Source organism: Vulpes vulpes, chromosome 7, assembly GCF_048418805.1.
Source record: "Vulpes vulpes isolate BD-2025 chromosome 7, VulVul3, whole genome shotgun sequence".
NCBI lineage: Eukaryota > Metazoa > Chordata > Mammalia > Carnivora > Canidae > Vulpes > Vulpes vulpes.
Window position 1 is genome coordinate 71,338,627 of NC_132786.1, and position 16,800 is coordinate 71,355,426.

The following is a 16,800-nucleotide window of genomic DNA, read 5'->3' on the forward strand; positions in this document are numbered from 1 at the left end:
AATCCCCAGTTCCAAGCAGTGCTGCTGTCTGCCCCTCTCTCTCTCGGAGGTAACTCAGCTGTCACACTTCACTCATCTAGCCACTCAGCCGTGCAGAGTTCTTGCGTGGGAGAGCCCTGGTCCACCACCCCCCCCCCCAGGCTCATGGGCCCCCCCAACCTTGAACCCCATGCTGCAGTGATGCTGAGGAAAAGGCACCATGTGTGGTTCTTTCCTCCTCATCTCCCTTCCTTGTCGGACCCCTTCTTCCTTTAAAACTCTACCCTTCCTGGGGCACCTAGGTGGGTCAGATGGTTCAGCATCTGCCTGCGTGCGGCCCAAGTCATGATCCCTGGGTCCTGCGATGGAGCCCTACATCAGGCTCCCTGCTCAGCGGGGAGCTTGCTTCTCCTGCTTCTACTGCTGCTTGTACTGTTTCTCAAATGAATACAAATGAATACATTAAAAATCTTTAAAAACAAAAACAAAAAACTCTACCCCTCCTTTAAGAGTCAACCTAGAGTTCCTCAGTAGAGCATCCTCAGGCACAGCAGGCAGACCTGCCGAGCCTCCTCGCTCCCTTGTCTCCCATGGCTCCCCACATGTGCCCAAGGGCACTTGCCCATTTCTCTCATCCTCTGAGGGATGGAAGGCTCCTCCTGCCACAAGCACTGTGTTTTTTTCCTTGGTGCTGCAAGCACTGACACAGCATCTAACATGGCGTATGTGTCCCTTAAATGTTTGATATGGAGTAGCTTAACATGTTACAAGACTCAGTAAATGTCAGCTGACTTTACACCATTAAGGCAAGAAAGTTGAGTGCAGAAGAGGGTGCCCTGACAGGGTGGTCCAGGAAGACTCCTTAGGACAAGTGGGAAATACTGAACCGAACACTAAAATGGGCAAAGAGTAAAAAGGAATCCCAGGTGGAGTGCCTCAGTGTCTGTGACTGCTAACAATTCATCTATTTTCTCAAAATAACACCATAGTAAGGGAGCCCCCACAAAGCAGGGGAGTGGAGGCAGCTTATTTGGTTGCAGCAGAGGGTTTACCCCAAGGAAGTAGAGAGAGTGCTGAAGGTGGTAGAAAGGCCTCACAGCACTCAGATAACTTGCAGGCAATGGGAGCCATTTATTGCATTTGAAATCCATGGTGACTTAAAATGGTGTTGAAAGTGGGAACTGCCCCATGGCCCTGCCTTCACTTTATATCATGGTGTTGAAGGCCATGTGGAGACTGAGAAATTAGGATCCAGGCATGAAGCCCTTTACTATTTATTTAATGCTCAACTGTGAGGGGGGCAGATCTTTTGTAAAAAGTTTCTCCTTCTGGCACTGCCCTTGACCTGGCTCTGAGCTGTTGATCCTTTGGGTCCATTCAACTCTACCCTGCTCCTCTACCCTCGTGACTGGTAATGACCCGGAAGATGGCACCCACGCAGCAGGTGGCCTCCAGAGCTGAGTCACCACCCTGGGAACGGTGCCCTGTGGAGGCCAGCTTGGGCAAACCGGCAACGCTCCACCTTGCCCGGCTCTGGAAGGGCTCTCAGTGAGGCAGCGAGAGCAAAAGAAAAATGGGCTCCTTGATGCATCTAGTGTATCACTGAGCCCATAAGAAAGTGAAATAAGACCCATTGGAGAACCAAAAAGGAACTTACCTGATGGTAGTCCCTAGCTGGTGTCTTGGGCAAAACACAGGATTTTTCTCACAGTTAACAGCCCGTGGTGGTTTTATTTAAACACACCAAAATTATCCATTTACAGATACCTTTAAAAAATGGAATGGAGAGGATTTTAAAGTGATATTTTAAAATTCTGCTTGAGCTTTTGAATTAAGAGAGCTTAAAAACTAAAATGGAAAGCTATGTAAGCTGTCAATATTCTAGGAAATGATCAAATGAGATGTAGGGTTTGTTTTTTTACATTTTTATTATTCATAGATACTCTGATGGATGTTGTTTTCTAAATTTATTTCATTCCCAGGGAGATAAAAACGTACTGTTGTTCTTGAAAGGAGGTTTTATTTATTAAAAAAAAAAAAAGAAGAAGAAAAGGTCTGGCTTGTTTACTACACCAATGAATAGAGATGACCTCAGTCAAAAAAAAAAAAAAAACAAACACGTTAACTCTAATATCTCTCCTTGCCAGCAGAATAAGCACTTATCGAGTGGCAAAAGAAGTACAGGTCTGCCTACCTAGTCATCATTTCAGCTAATCAGGATTTTCCAAAAAACAAAAGTAAAAAGCTCTCTACATTTTCACAACCGAGCAATGATTCTTAGGAAATACTACCCGCTTACTCAGTTCCTATAAGGGCCATTAAAAAAGTCTGGTGACAATTAGTCAGTTGCCTGATTGCAAATGTACGTGCTTAACTGCTTGTCACCACTGTGAGCTTTCAAGCTTACCGAAAGTGGCATCATATTGATCACTTTTGGGGTATGGGATTTTTTTTTTTTTACTTTACTCCTCATGTGCCTGGTTAATTCTCTGTAGCTAAGTGTCTCTAATGACAAAAACCTAACCTTGTCTTTTCCTGAGCAGATTGTCCTGAGTTTCTGGGTGGTATGCACATGCCCTGTGACCTCCCTGGGGCCCACACAGATAGAGCTCACGGTTTCCTCCTTTATTCTTGTTTACTTCCCATGAATCCTGAATGTATAAAAAAATAGCCATGGAAATATATGGAATAGTAAAAGCTTCCCTAGTTTTCTTGTAGGGCAGAAGAATTGATGTGGGTTCTACTAGAAGCCAGAACTCTATGCTGATCCCTACAACCTTTGTGATTTCAGATCGATAAAGGCTGAACCCAAAAGCCTTTGGAGGTTAGAGGTCCATTGGTTGTACTAGAATCCATTTCAGTCAAGAGAATTGGCCTAGTCTCACTGGGTTTGGAGTGCAGTTTGGGGAAAGAGGATTTTTTTAAGGAGAGAAGTTTTTATTCTCTGACCCACACGGGGTGGGAGGACTCCCCTGCTTTTGGATAAAGGTTGCAAAAAGCCAATCAGGTGAACATGCAGAGAAGTAAATGAGCATTCGGTACCGAGATACATATGCCCAGCCTTTCAGAAGGTTGTGTCAGTAGGACTAGTGTGATAGCAGGAAGCATCAAAGCCATTAGAAGGTAACGGGCAGCACTTGGACGATGACGAGTTAAAAGGGCAGAGACATCCAGTAAGTGAGTTCCCGCCTGGGCACGGATTTGTTTATCCTGCCCTTTAGAAGTCCCAGCCAACATTCTTAATGGCTTTGAATGATTCAGAATGTTTCTCTCTCCCCACATACACGGGCTAATGACTGAAACTCCTTTAGGTGAGATCCAGAGCAGAAACCAGCCTTACACTTAATGTCGTATTTTAGAATCCTCTTATTTTAGAGCAAAGGGCAAATGATCAAATACAGCTTTTCTGTTTCAGAGAGAAGAACCGATGCAGGAACTTTGATCTGCTGGAGGCCACAGAGACGAAGGAAAGGCCAGTCCATGTCCGGCCTCCCTCCTCTGGCTACGCCAGCCCTCGTCCAAGCCTTGGGAGGAGGCTCCCGCATGCCTAGGGCCTACCAGCCAGGAGAGGCCACTTGCCCTTTGAGGAATGTTTAGAAAACTACTTAGGTCAGAACAGAGAACTTCATTTTTTTTTTTAATTTTTTTATTTATTTATGATAGTCACAGAGAGAGAGAGAGAGAGGCAGAGACACAGGCAGAGGGAGAAGCAGGCTCCATGCACCGGGAGCCCGACGTGGGACTCGATCCCGGGTCTCCAGGATCGCGCCCTGGGCCAAAGGCAAGCGCCGAACCACTGCGCCACCCAGGGATCCCCAGAGAACTTCATTTTTTAAAAAAGGAAACAAATCAGTCATTTATTTGTCATTAGCAGCTTTTTCAAAATCTCCTTTGTCAGTGTTGTGAATTTATTAGCTCCTGGGCAGAAATAAGAATAACATTTCTATCTCCTTGCCAAAGTAGGAGACCTGATACACGTCTCTCTCTCTTTCTCTCTCTTTTTCTTTTTTTGGATGAGAATTAACTTATGCCACACTAGATCTTAATAAAACAAACTTTGAATCCTTCCCACAGGAGAAAGAATTGAGCAATGTTCTAAGAACATGTTGTACTCTTTTGGGCACTAAGTAAATGTAATACTTAGAGGATGCTCTAGGAGCTTGAAAGTGCCTCTTGGTAATAGAGTGAAGGGGGTGCAGTGGGGGAAGAACGGGGCAGAGAGACAGGACAGACTGGAGGAGGAAGGCTTTGGAAGAGCAGCTGGCACAGCCTCCTCCTGCCTGGAGGAGGACTGGAGGATGTCCGGAAGCCCACGGGGAAGATTCATTTCCCCAGAAGCCAGGGTGTGAGCCGGTGACCCTGCCGGGGCCTCCTGACACAGGACCAGTCCTATGGACCCCGTGCCACCTGCCGTCGCCATGGGAGCCAGAAAAGCATAGGGCAGGCAGGTCACCCGAGCCCACCTAGGTGCCTAGGAAGAGGATGTTGCCTTTATTTGTAGAAGGGCAACAGCCTGAACCAAGAGATGAGATAATTTATCTTAAGGAGGAAAAGCCAGTCAGAGAGCAGCGACCTGCACCAGATTCCTGGCCACGAGCCCTCTGGGGAGCAGATCCTGAAACGTACCTTTCAGGAGGGTGTCAAGCAGCTGTCACATATTGCTTCGTTACATTAGTGGCATGATGATTACAAAACGCAATTTGCCCTAAAAGCGTAAACTAAAAGATGTCATAGGGGAAGCATCTCTCAACAAGATCTTTGCATAGAAGGAAGTCCTAGTAACAGCAGGGGCCACTCCTTCTGTCCTCCTGGCCCTTGAAGACAACGTGGAAGAAAAATCATCCTTTGTTTAGCTTCTAGCAGATAAATAACCACACTTTGTCCTCTCATCACTGTACTGTCTTCATTGTTAAGGTAGACAGTTCATTTCGTACGGAGCTAGGCAGGAGAAGTGTTTGGCTCTGCTGGATGCCCTGTGTCCATGTGGCCTTCCCTGGGGACTGCGTCACATGTGAGGACATTAGCACACCTTGGCACCTGCCTGAGTGACGTGGAGAGGCATGCGGGTAGTGCTTTAACTTAAATCTACCTTGGATTTTTTTTTCTTGTTATATTTATGTGTACTTTAAAAAATTATCATGTAGCAAGTGTTTGAAATTTAAGCTGTGGGTAAAATTTTCCTAACAGAGAATTACCCAGGAAGCTGGAAAAATGGAATAGAAAGCAACTTGTGTTGTTTTCTTAAGACTTTGATGTTCGCTTTGGCTTAGCATGCCCTTTACCCACCCTTGCTTGTTCTTAACGTGGGGTGGTGCTGTATTCAGAGCCTTCTTCCATGAGGCAAGGCGATGAGGACTGGGGACAGTGTGTGAGAGCCCCTCCTCCCTGCTGGTGTTCTCCGCCAGTCTGGTGATGTCCTGGTGAACATCAGCCCTGGTGGGCACTAGTCCTGGTGGGCGCTGGTCATGGTGACCATCAGCCCTGGTGGCCACTGCTCCTGTTGGACGTATGGAACTATCTCAGCTGTGCATGTGAAAGTCACGCCTGTACTTTACCTCAGCATGTGTGTGGTTCAGCATCTCAGGACACAGTTATCTTCCTCTGGCCTTCTAGAGGCTTGGAGTGAGGGACCGGGACTCCTGTCCTCCTGAAAGGCATTTTACAGGGCATTCAGTCTGTTCTGTCCCCAGGTGAAACTGCATTCCAGACAAATGGGTGCTTGGATACCCCTTTTGCTAAGGCATCCTGGAAGGAGGCCCCCAGCCTCTCAAGGAAACCCACAGGCAATGACCACCCCATCTCTTCTTGCCAGTTCCTCTGTGGAGATGGAGAATGGGAGGCCCCCAGGGCCCACAGTTCCTCTCTCCTGGAGTTTCTCTCTCCTGGTACCTATTCCGTTGTCTTGATACCACCTGTTTACTTGTCTACACCCATGCCAACCTGCCAGCTACCCGAGGATTAGTGCCCAGTCCTCCCTTTACGTCTCCGGTGTCGTGCTCCCCACATGCTTGGTCTTAACAGATATCCGTTCCTCCTGCTCGTCATACATTTCATGTTTTTTCTCATCTTGTTCCATCCCTGATCCCAAAACTCTCACCCCGTGTGAGTGCCAGGGGGCCGGGGCCAGGGTGGGTGGGAGGCTATATCTGTGAGTGCACCATCTCTCTGTCCTTCTGCAGGCCAGCATTCTCTCAAGTCCCTTGTAGTCTCACTCCCCCAAGTCCCCCTGCCAAATGGCAGTGGCTTCCCCATCCTCACTGATCATCACCTCCGTGCTGTGTTTAACACGATGTACTGTCCCCTCCTGAAAGCCTCCCTTTTGTTCACCTGCTCAGGCCACCCTGCAGAGCTCCGCTGAGGCCCCTGGACCAGTCACTCCTGTAATCCTAAATGACCCTTGTCATCTCTGTCTATATGACATACTTCAGAATGCATTTGTCCCTAGGCTTAGACTTCCTTCCACAGTTAAAGGTCACGGACAAGTGTAGTCACATCATCTAACTACGTATTTTCCTAGCGGTGTCTAGCTCAGCGCTTGGCCTCTTGGGGGCCATCAGTGAATGCCAATTAATTGGTTTTAATGGATCTGTCTTTATCAGTAATGTTCAGCAGGGATTTGGGGCTCCGCAGCATTGCTGTGGCTGGGCCTTCTGTGAAGGATATAACTGTCCCAGTGTGACACCCCACTCCCATACGGAGCTGTCATCATCTGTTGATAGGTTTACTTACACCAGACTCATCTGCCTTGTTTGCACACATACCCTCTGAGCCTCATACAGCTCCTCCATCGTCAACTCCATGTGTCAGTGATGCAGGAATAGGCAGATGGACAGGTTGCAGGATCCTCATCCCAGTTTCAGGTTGTATGTCTTTTCCCAGACTCCTGAATCCCTGTTGTGACATCCTTGGCTTACATGCTGTCCTTTCTCCTGAGAGAAGCCCCTAGCCCCACAGCCTCTATGTACTAATGTCCAATGTTAGGGTTAGTCTTCCACCTTTAGAAGTTTGATCCAAGGTGTTAGATGTGCTATGGGGATAGCAGGAGAATGTGGGGCTTGGGAGTGAGAGCGGGGTTCACATGTATTGAAGATCTACATACCTTTTGTTTTATTTAAGTTATATTTTCACAAATAATGAAGCTCAGAAAGGGATAAATTGCTTGCTCAAACTGTGTAACAGGTTGACTGAGGCAAAATTTGAATTCAGGTCTTTCTGGTCCCCAACCTTACACTGCTCACTTCTGTTTCCAGTTTAAATGTGCAGTCACTTCATTGCACTTGACATTAAAAAGGCAACGTGTAAGCTCATTAACTCAGACAAGCAGGGACTAGTGAGGAAAGGCAAAGGTAGGGAAATGATATTTATTGGTAGTTTTGATTCTAGGCAGGGATTGATAGAGGTTTGCTTCTAAGACCTAAAATGTCCAGGGGGATGACCCCTATGGGAGTCCTCTGTGACCAAGGCTGTCCTGTTGAGAAGGCAGGTTGACCCTTGACTCCCTTTCCAGAAAGCTGCTGAAATCCCAGTGGTGAAGCACACTCGTTGGCTGTCGCACTCCCCTGTGGGGAGAGGTTTGGTACAGGCCTTAGCCTTGCACTTAGATTAGTACCACCAAAGGCTCCTATGTGGCTTAGTTGGCTAAGCGCTGGTCTTCGGCTCAGGTCATGATCCCAGGGTCCTGAGATCAAGCCTGCATCAGGCTCTCTGCTCAGCGGGGAGTCTGCTTCTCCCTCTTCCTCTGTCCCTCCCCCCCCCTGCTTATGTGTGCTCTGCGTGCTCTCTCTCTCTTTCTCCCCCTCTCCCTCTCTCTCCTTCTCTCAAAATAAGTAAATAAAAATCTTTAAGAAAAAAAAAACACCCATGAGCCACTGTGGAAAGCACAGATTCAGTGCTCGTAAGGGGAGGCAGGGGTGCTAGTGGGAAGCTGAACGTGGATTTGTCAAACTCCTATCCTCAGAGCTGGAGAAGCCTTACCACTAACTCATACAGTATTCTTAACCAGACCTTTTTGTGTTCTGGTCTTCCAGTCTGTAAATAATGCACAGACTCATAAACCTGAGGAGGCTGCAGGTGCAGTGTTCACAGAGGAACCATGGCAAGGACGGGAAAAGCATGCTCAGAATCAGGCTTTCTCATGAGCATTTATAGGACAAAGTTAATTAAAGCGGGACTTCTCAGCAGCTTGAATGAACTATTCCAGAGGCTTTTCCAAATACTGAAAAGCTCCAGAAAACAATCAGCCTGGCATTCCTCACAGTCTGATTCATACCTTAGTTACTGTTGAAAGGGGAAAGAGCTCCTTCTGACTTTGGGTCGTGCCCCCATTTTTGTGATCAGACAAGTGTGGAAACATGCTATTATTCTACAACAGTATTTAAATATTTCAGAATCGTGTGTAATCTGACAGTCCACATTGGTTTGAATTTTGTGTTTAACCTGGCAGGTCTTCTCATTTGTACTTCTCAGACTGAATTTCTTAGACTGGTTTTTCTGCTGTGAGACCCTATTGAATACAACTGTGGCTTCTCTCGAACATTTTTCTTGTCAAGATCGTCTCAAATTTCAGTCCCAGCATAATGGTCCCTGTTGTGATAGCATCTTGAAGTGCATAGGCAGTCGGTGGGGGGCTTAGAAAGCAGTCCAGTTTCCTTCCCCAGGCGGCTTTGATGCCTGGACCTAGACGGTACCACCTGGCCACCGGCACGGGCACTGATAAGCACAGGGCCGGCGCTGTGGCCTCAGCTGTGTTTAAGTTCATCTGTGGAGCTGTAATCATTAACTGAGAATTGGCGATCAGTGGTAGCTTGACAGGACAGACTTGCCTCCATCACACCGCTGAGTCACTGGGGCCCGGCGCCCACCGGCTGCAATGCGAGCTGGGGGATGGGAGCCCCTGGGGAGGAACCCTCCATGGAGCTGTTCCCCCGGGCACTCCCCCGACCCCTTTGCTGTGGCAGGGCACATGTCAAAGACTAAAGTGCCCTTGAGTGATTGGCTTTCAGACACAGGAGACCTCTGATGGGCTTCCTCTCCTGTGATGTGGTGAAAGGTACATTCCAGCTTTAGAGTTCGACCACGGAGAGGGGAAAGTTTTGCGGTTTCAGTTCTCAATTGCCCTCCGCCAGCCCGCCCCACTCCCAGGCGGGTGAGGTCGTACCTCCAGGCTTGTGCTGCCCTCTGTTGGCCTTCTGGAGTCCCTGCTGCTGCAGCATGAGGTTGCAAAGTCAAACTTTTAAAATAGAAACCTCCTCGCATCTTTGGGGAAGGCTGCCTTTATGCCTTCTTCTGTGATTAGAATTCTAGGTTTATACCATATATCATTTTGTAAAACATCTTGCTGACAATCTGCGAAATGCGCCGTTCATGTCAGCAGATGATTTCCGTGGTGGCCTGCCCCGGACAGAGAGCACCAGCATGAGGTCCCTCATAGAGCAGGTATTTCCCCAAACTCTGGGTCTTAAGTGGTGTTTATTTCTCTTTTTTAAAATTCATCTCTTTAGGACGTTGGTGGAGCTTTTACTTCATCTGTTGCTCTGGGATATTTCCTGAGGGTTCACACTCTCATTTAAATTCCAGGTGCCGATCTTGGGAATGAATGCCTCTGAGGATTTCTGTGCCTGGAAAATATCTGTCAACAGATTGCGTTTATATCCCTGTGTAAGTAGAGGCTTGTGTTGATAAATCAGCCTTATGGGAGTCTTGTTTTATTTTGTTGCTGGTGATTCCACAGTAAAATTGTTGTGAATGATCATCAGTGTTTGATCTCTATACCTTTCCCCTTAAACACTCAGCTCCCAATTTATTATTGAAAAAAGCCTATAATATGAACTCTTGCTTAAAAGCAAGGGTATGGATCCCATATTTGGGTCTTAAAATGGGAAGAGGAGAAGTAGTTAGAAAATATTAAAGATACCCATTTCACTTAATTCAGTTGGAGATGCCATCTGGGCATCCCAGGGCATCTTTTCAGATGCGAGTATTCTCCAAACACCTCTATAGCTAGCTACTCTGGTATGCATCCGTGTACAACAAAATGTATGCAAGTAGAATCTGTGAGCCTGGCATTTTTCAAACTGTGACAGATCTCTTAGACACATCTCTGCTTATAATGTGCTGAAGGAAGAGTGATTTCTTATTTCTAGCATCATAGCCATCATTTACTGAGTGTTTATCTTGAGCTCTTTCTAAGTCAAATTGCTTTTCCTTATGTATCTTAATTGTCACAACCTTATGCAGCAGGTACTGCTGTTAACCCTCGTTTGACAGGTGAGGAGACTGAGGCCCAGGGTCAAAGTAACTCACTTAAGGCGATGCAGGGAGCTGGTTGCAGAGCTTGACACCCTGGATCCAGAAGCCTGCAGGGCCCCTCTGGCCCCACTGCCCCTGCAGAAATGGGAAACACAGAAGGAGAAATGGCTGGGCTGTATTTTGGAGACGGTATTTTAGCTCTGTCACAATTGCATGCATGATCTGGTGGGCTAGCCTACCATCATCTTTTGACTTGAGCTTCCTTAAGATAAATGAAAAGACAAAGCTTCCGAGAATGTGACTTGCTCCAGGTCACACTGCAAATCAGAATTGCGGCTGAGAGTCCAGCCCCTGCTCCTTCAGTGCTAGCCAAATCCTACTTGTTCCTAAGTCTTCTCCTTCCTCTTGGTGGGTTATTTGGTGCCGCTTCTGCTAATCAAAACCAAAGCTGATTTTACTGATTTACTTATGGGCTCATTGATAAAACCCTGAAACTTGGAGCCAGTGTATGCTTAGAGGTCCAGGTGGCCACTGAAGATTAGCTTCGTGTACAGCATCACAAAGCACTGAGCAGGAAAGAATGGTGGCTTGGAATCAGGCACATCTGGGTTTGGATTTGCCATTCATAAGCTTTGTGACGAAGGGCAAGTCATGTCCCTTCTCTAAACTTCTGTTCCTTCACATGAAAAATGGAGATACCACCAGCCTTGTTCGGTGGTAGTGAATGTTGAGAAAATGCACAGAAAGCATGTAGCATGGTGCTGGCACAGAGGAAGTATTCTGTAAATGAGAGTTATCATTATTTTTCAAAATGCCCTCCCATTATTTCTTTTTTTTTAAGATCTTATTTATTCATTCATAAGAGACCCACAGAGAGGCAGAGACACAGGCAGAGGGAGATGCAGGCTCCCTTTGGGGAGCCCAATATAGGACTCAATCTCAGAACCCTGGGATCACGTCCTGAGTCGAAGGCAGACCCTCAGCCATGGAACCACCCAGGTGCCCTGCCTTCCCAACTACTTCTGAGTTTATTTCAGCCTTTACCCTGAAAAAGGCACTTCACAGTCCTGAGCCATCTACTGAAATGACAAATGTGTCTGTAGTGCTTTAAAAGTAATAGACCGACTCTTTCCATATCCTGAATTCCATGTGACCCAGACAACCACTCCAGTATATGAATGTGTAGCTCCATTCTCTGGCTCAGGATACTGAAACTAGGAAAAATTAAATGATTGCCCGAGATCCCGTCATTAGTAAACAGCACAGGCAAAACTTTAACTCAGAACCACAGCCCCAGATCCTGTGCCGCTGGTTCATCTGCTTCTTGCAAGGAAGCATTCTCTAAAGGCATGTAAGTCAACAGGAGAATGACCTAGAACTGAATGATCGAGCACGCATCTTTAGTGTGGCCTAAGTACTCAAGTTAGGACAGTCGTGTCCTAGTGTCTGCCGCATTTTGAAGCTGCATTCTTAAAGAAGTGTCCTAGGCAGATATAGTCTTCTTGTGAAATCCTCAAGCCCCTAGGGCAGTTACCTTAATCCAGCTTGTTCATGCAAGAACGGACTGGCATTTCAGTTCAGTGAAAACAATGATGTACTTGCACTGTTCCGCTTTTGCCACACAGGAGTTCCTGGTATGGGTTATTGATTCACATTTCAGGCTCCAGCTTTCCTATCAGATTTGGAAGAAAAAAATACAGAGGGACAGCTTGCTCAAAAACAGCATGAAGATGCTGGTACAGACTGGATTTTGAAATGGAAACCCATTCTTACGGCCTGTGGGCCAAGAGATGCCAAGGAAGGATTTTTGTTCCTGAAAGGTGATTATGTTAATAATGGAGGCAGAGAGTTGAACAATTTTAGGTGTGTGTTCTATGCCTGAGAAAGAATTGGTCAGATAAATAAATAACACTCCTTTCAAATGGTGCAGTACTTTAAAATTGTTGATGGTTAAAATAGAAACACCCTGAGTTTCAGAAATTCAGCCCTCCCCATATCCTGGCCTAAAAATACAGAACAATCAGATTGATTGTTGGAGATTGGAGGACACAGAGAAATGGAAGCCTGCCCATGTTCCCTGAGTACTGGCTTTCCTTGTCGTTGAATGTCACTGAAAGATTCAACCAAGTAAGCAGATACTTCATCACCTAAGTTAAGGAGTCAGTCGCTGTCACTCTGTTTCTTTGTGCAAGTCCTGGAAAGGGAATGAATGAAGCCCTATTGATTCATCAACTTACTCTTTTTTTATGTCCCTGCTAGCAAACAGTGCAACTTTTCCCCGTGTTACTTCGGTCTCCAGTCTCCTCACGTCGACTTGTTTTCAAGAAATTGGCGTCATGCTTTAGAAGATGATGTATGAAGGAGCACGTGGGTGGCTCAGTAGGTTAAGCATTTGCCTTTAGCTCAGGTCATACTCTCAGGGTCCTGGGATCAAGCCCTGCATGGGGGTTCCCTGCTCAGTGGGGAAGTCTGCTCCCCTCTCTGCCTCTGACCCTTCCCCCTACTCATGTTCTCTCTCTCTCAAATGAATAAATTAAAAATCTTTTTAAAAAGAAGATGATGTGAAAACGGAGGCCCGGTACCTCAGTTTCTCCCCAAGGCTTAAAAACTGCAGAGAAGTATGCTAAATTGCTGTACTTAAGAAGTTCTTCCTGCTGGAAATACCTTGTCAGACTGGGCTCACAGGAAGAGACAGGTGGATGCAAAAGAGCATATCCACCTTTGCCCTTCTGCTAAGTTTTTTGAAAAGCAGGCTTAAGATATAATGCAGAAAACTTACCATATCTATCTGTTTCTGCTAAGGGAGCCAAACCGATGGTCGTGTATGTAGCACGTGTGTGTGCACATGCATGTATGTGTATATATGGGTCTGATGTCCATTTGAGGTAGGAGATATGTATGATGTGACCAAACATAAGAGGAAGAAATTAATTTTTTAAGAAGATTTTTCCCCCATAACTGAAGCATCAGTCATTTGAAAAACACTTCTAACTGGTAGGAAGCAAAAGCTGCAATTCGTCATTTGTAAAAAAAAAAAAAAAAAAAAAGAATAAGCAGACCTTTCTGTTCAGATTTTGGATTTTTTTTAACTGATTAGAATCATCTGACTGCCCCTGTGCGCTTCCATACTGGTATTATGAATTATAGTAGTATACACAGATGAGTGGATCCCTAAAGTAGTCACAAAATTCATGAAACAGTTATTGAAGAGTTATGGGGATTCTTCTGTCTCTACTTTTGGGTGTAAATGCTTGAATTGACTATCGGTTGAAACCGGTAACTAACTGCCTGTCGCTTCACAGAGCATATGCTTTCATCCACAGTTTGGGAGCTTTTATTGCATCTTTGCTGTAGTGATGACTGTATATTCTTATAAGCCCATGGGCTTCATTCCCTTATTTAGAGAAGATGAGAAAACCAGCTCGGGAGCAGGAAACATGTTCAGTAGATGCCTTTCCCGGAAGAAGGAGGAGTTTGTGTTGGGATCTCCTTAGGAAGAGAGGAGGCACTCCTCTAAAGCATAAGAACATTCATCAGACCTAAGCCAAATCCCCCCCACTGCCCCCACGCCTCCTGACTTGGCACCTGCTGAACCCACTTGAAATCACCAGCCACAGGCACATCATAATTAGATGTTCTTCCCATACTCATCACATGATAAATGAGGATGACGTATAAGGACAATCAAAAGGAGAAGCTGAAGATCAGTGAATTTATTTAAGCCAAGAGGACAGACAGACCCAGTGAATGGTGCCACCAGGATTAGAACCCATCTTCTCAAGGCGATGCTGTTATAATAAAACTGAGAAAAGGTGAGGAGCATTTTTGTGTTAAAAAGAGTCTGAGTGAGTGAACCCTGATGCAATCTGAGCTGATGGGAAAAATTGGAATATGGCCTCAGTATTAGAGGATACTAAGAATTGTTCATTTTCGTAGGTAGGATGAAGGTATTATAATTATGTAGAAGAATGACCTCATGTTTTAAGACCTGCTCAACAAGTTAGGAGCAGAGTGTCAGGATGGTTGTCAACTTACTTTCAAACAATCCACAGAAATATGCATGTTCCTTATATACAGCATAGCTAAAGCAAAAATGAACAATGGTTGAATTTTGGTGGTATGAATTTAGGAAGTCTTTTGTTTTTAAAAAGTTTATTAAAAAAAAACTTTATTCATTCACTTGAGAGTGAGAGAACACATGAGCAGGAAGGGCAGAGGGGGAGGGAAAAGCAGACTCCCCGCTGAACAGGGAGCCCAACACAGGGCTTGATCCCAGGACCCTGAGATCATGACCTGAACCCGAGGCAGCTGCCTAACTGCTAAACTACCCAGGCACCCCAGGAAGTCATTTTATTGTCATTCTAATTTAACATATGTCTGAATTTTTCATAACAGTTTTTTTAAAAATGAATGCCTATCGTGTTAGTGGCCTGTGGCCTGGATGCGTGAGTATTTTCTCAGATTCCTAGAAAGAGCATGAAGGGGATGACATCAGTCTTCCTAATAAAATGATATCAGGAACCATAATGGGAAGGAGAAAACCAGCAAAAAATAACCTGCCAAGGAAAACTGAGAGGTCAAAGCCTGACTCTTGAGTTGTAGGGGAGGAGAACCTTAAGTAAAGCTAACAAAAATCTTTTTTTTTTAATATTTTTATTTACTTATTCATGAGAGACACAGACACAGAGGAGAAGCAGGCTCCATGAAGGGAGCCCGATGTGGGACTCCATCCCGGGTCTCCAGGATCACACCCTGGGCTGAAGGCGGTGCTAAGCCGCTGCACCACCGGGGCTGCCCAAAGCTAACAAAAATCTTTCAGTCATTGACTCAATTGAAGGAATTCGTCCTGGAAAAAGAACCATTAGAATCTCATTAGTGTCAGCCTATGATTTTGCCTCTGAGCTATCCTGCTGTCTTCCTTGGACCCTAAAATCATAGTAATCCCTTGAACGAAAAGAAATTATCTCGAAGAGAAAGTAAGGTTTAGGAAAAAGTGTTTTCTTTCAGCTTCTACCAGAGCACCTGCGTATTTGGTACTCTTTACGTGTTTGTGGTCCTAGATGTCTGGCACCTGGGTACTTTGACTCCAGGAAGAGTTCTGCTGTTTTACCCAAGTAAAGACTCTCTCCCTTGACTTCCCATAGAGAGTAAAATGGTTGTTGACTTGTGCTGTTGTCTCTGAATGACAAAACTAAACCTTTGGGCAGATCAAGAATAAAGAGCACAGGGCAGCCCCAGTGGCGCAGCGGCTTAGGGCCGCCTTCAGCCCGGGGTGTGATCCTGGAGACCCAGGATTGAGTCCCACGTCCGGCTCCCTGCATGGAGCCTGCTTCTCTCTCTGCCTGTGTTTCTGCCTCTCTTTCGCTCTCTCTGAATAAATAAATAAATATTTAAAAAAAAAAAAGAATAAAGAGCACAGGTGTGTTCCCCTCACCCCTTCCAGCCACAGATTTGGTGATAATGGTACATGCATACATGATTCACGAAAGCTCTGTTCAGACCACAGAGTCAAATAGCCGCAGCCAGGTTTCAACTTTTTCCTTTCTAGGTTGTATTGAGCCTATGGTAAGAGAGCATTCTGAAGAAAAAATAGATCATAAAGCTTCTTCAGGAAGCTGGTTTCATATGGTGGTTTAGATTTAAATAGTGATTGTCTAGCACCATTTGAAATCAGTGTTCTTGGGGGAGGCCAGCTACACTACCAGTGACAAAAGGAATGAATGGGACGACCCCGAAGTATTTCAAAGCAAAGACCATATGGCTGTGAGCATCTGCATGACATAGCTGATGCGTTCCTTTTACCCTGCCAACAGTTGTGTCATGTTTAACAAGCTAATTCTATGGATGTCTTCTTACTAAAACTGTGTACTCGTTCTGTGCAAGAACTCTTCGATAGGACAGACTCCATCGTGTGAGGGTTAAAGGGCCACATACATGGCGGATTTATTGCTCCTTGGTCCCTCCCGCCTCTCACATCCTCCTGTGACCCCTTAGAGGATGACTGATTTCTTTTGGTGTTCAGAGTCAATATAATTTTCTAGCACCATCTGAAATCGGTTATAATGATTGGGGAAGAGCACCCTGCAGCTGATGAAAGGAGAGAAAATATATTGGTGACCTTTGGGGCCACGGAGAAGAACTGAGAAAACAGAAGTCACAGAGCAGAAATACCGAAGTAGTTCTTTTCAATTTTTAAGTTGAATTTCATTGCCCTGTATTGTGTGTGTTATAACACTGGTACACGGTTAGCTGTTAGCATATTGCCAAGAGTTCTAGTTTAGGAATTTTCCACAGAATTTCTGAGGATTTTTGTTTTGATGCTAGATATGTAGAAAAAAATGGATAAAATCAGACTACTGGAGGTCATTTGAAAGGAGCATCAAGGGAGTAAATTCTGTTCACAGACATGTGCATGCATGACCTCATCTGTGACCTCCTGCCTGGTGATGGGGTTCATTCCATGGTTGACCAGGTCACTTTCCTAAAAGGCAGTACCCAGCCTCAGGCTGGCTAGAAGTTCAGTCTAACAAGGTGCATGAAGAAAGATGGTGTGGATAACCAAGTTTCTGTTTC

At 45.6% G+C, this 16,800-nt stretch overlaps 1 long non-coding RNA gene across 1 annotated transcript in view; it reads left to right on the top strand.

The window, feature by feature from the left end:
* The window catches only part of LOC112928941 (uncharacterized), a 31,280-nt gene extending 18,000 nt beyond the window's left edge, over positions 1-13,280 (top strand). Inside the window, exons 2-4 of the long non-coding RNA XR_012002637.1 lie at positions 3,395-3,588; positions 9,556-9,636; positions 11,853-13,280. This is a non-coding gene — a long non-coding RNA (uncharacterized lncRNA). The remainder of the gene's footprint in view (positions 1-3,394; positions 3,589-9,555; positions 9,637-11,852) is intronic.
* Positions 13,281-16,800: the final 3,520 nt, after the last annotated feature.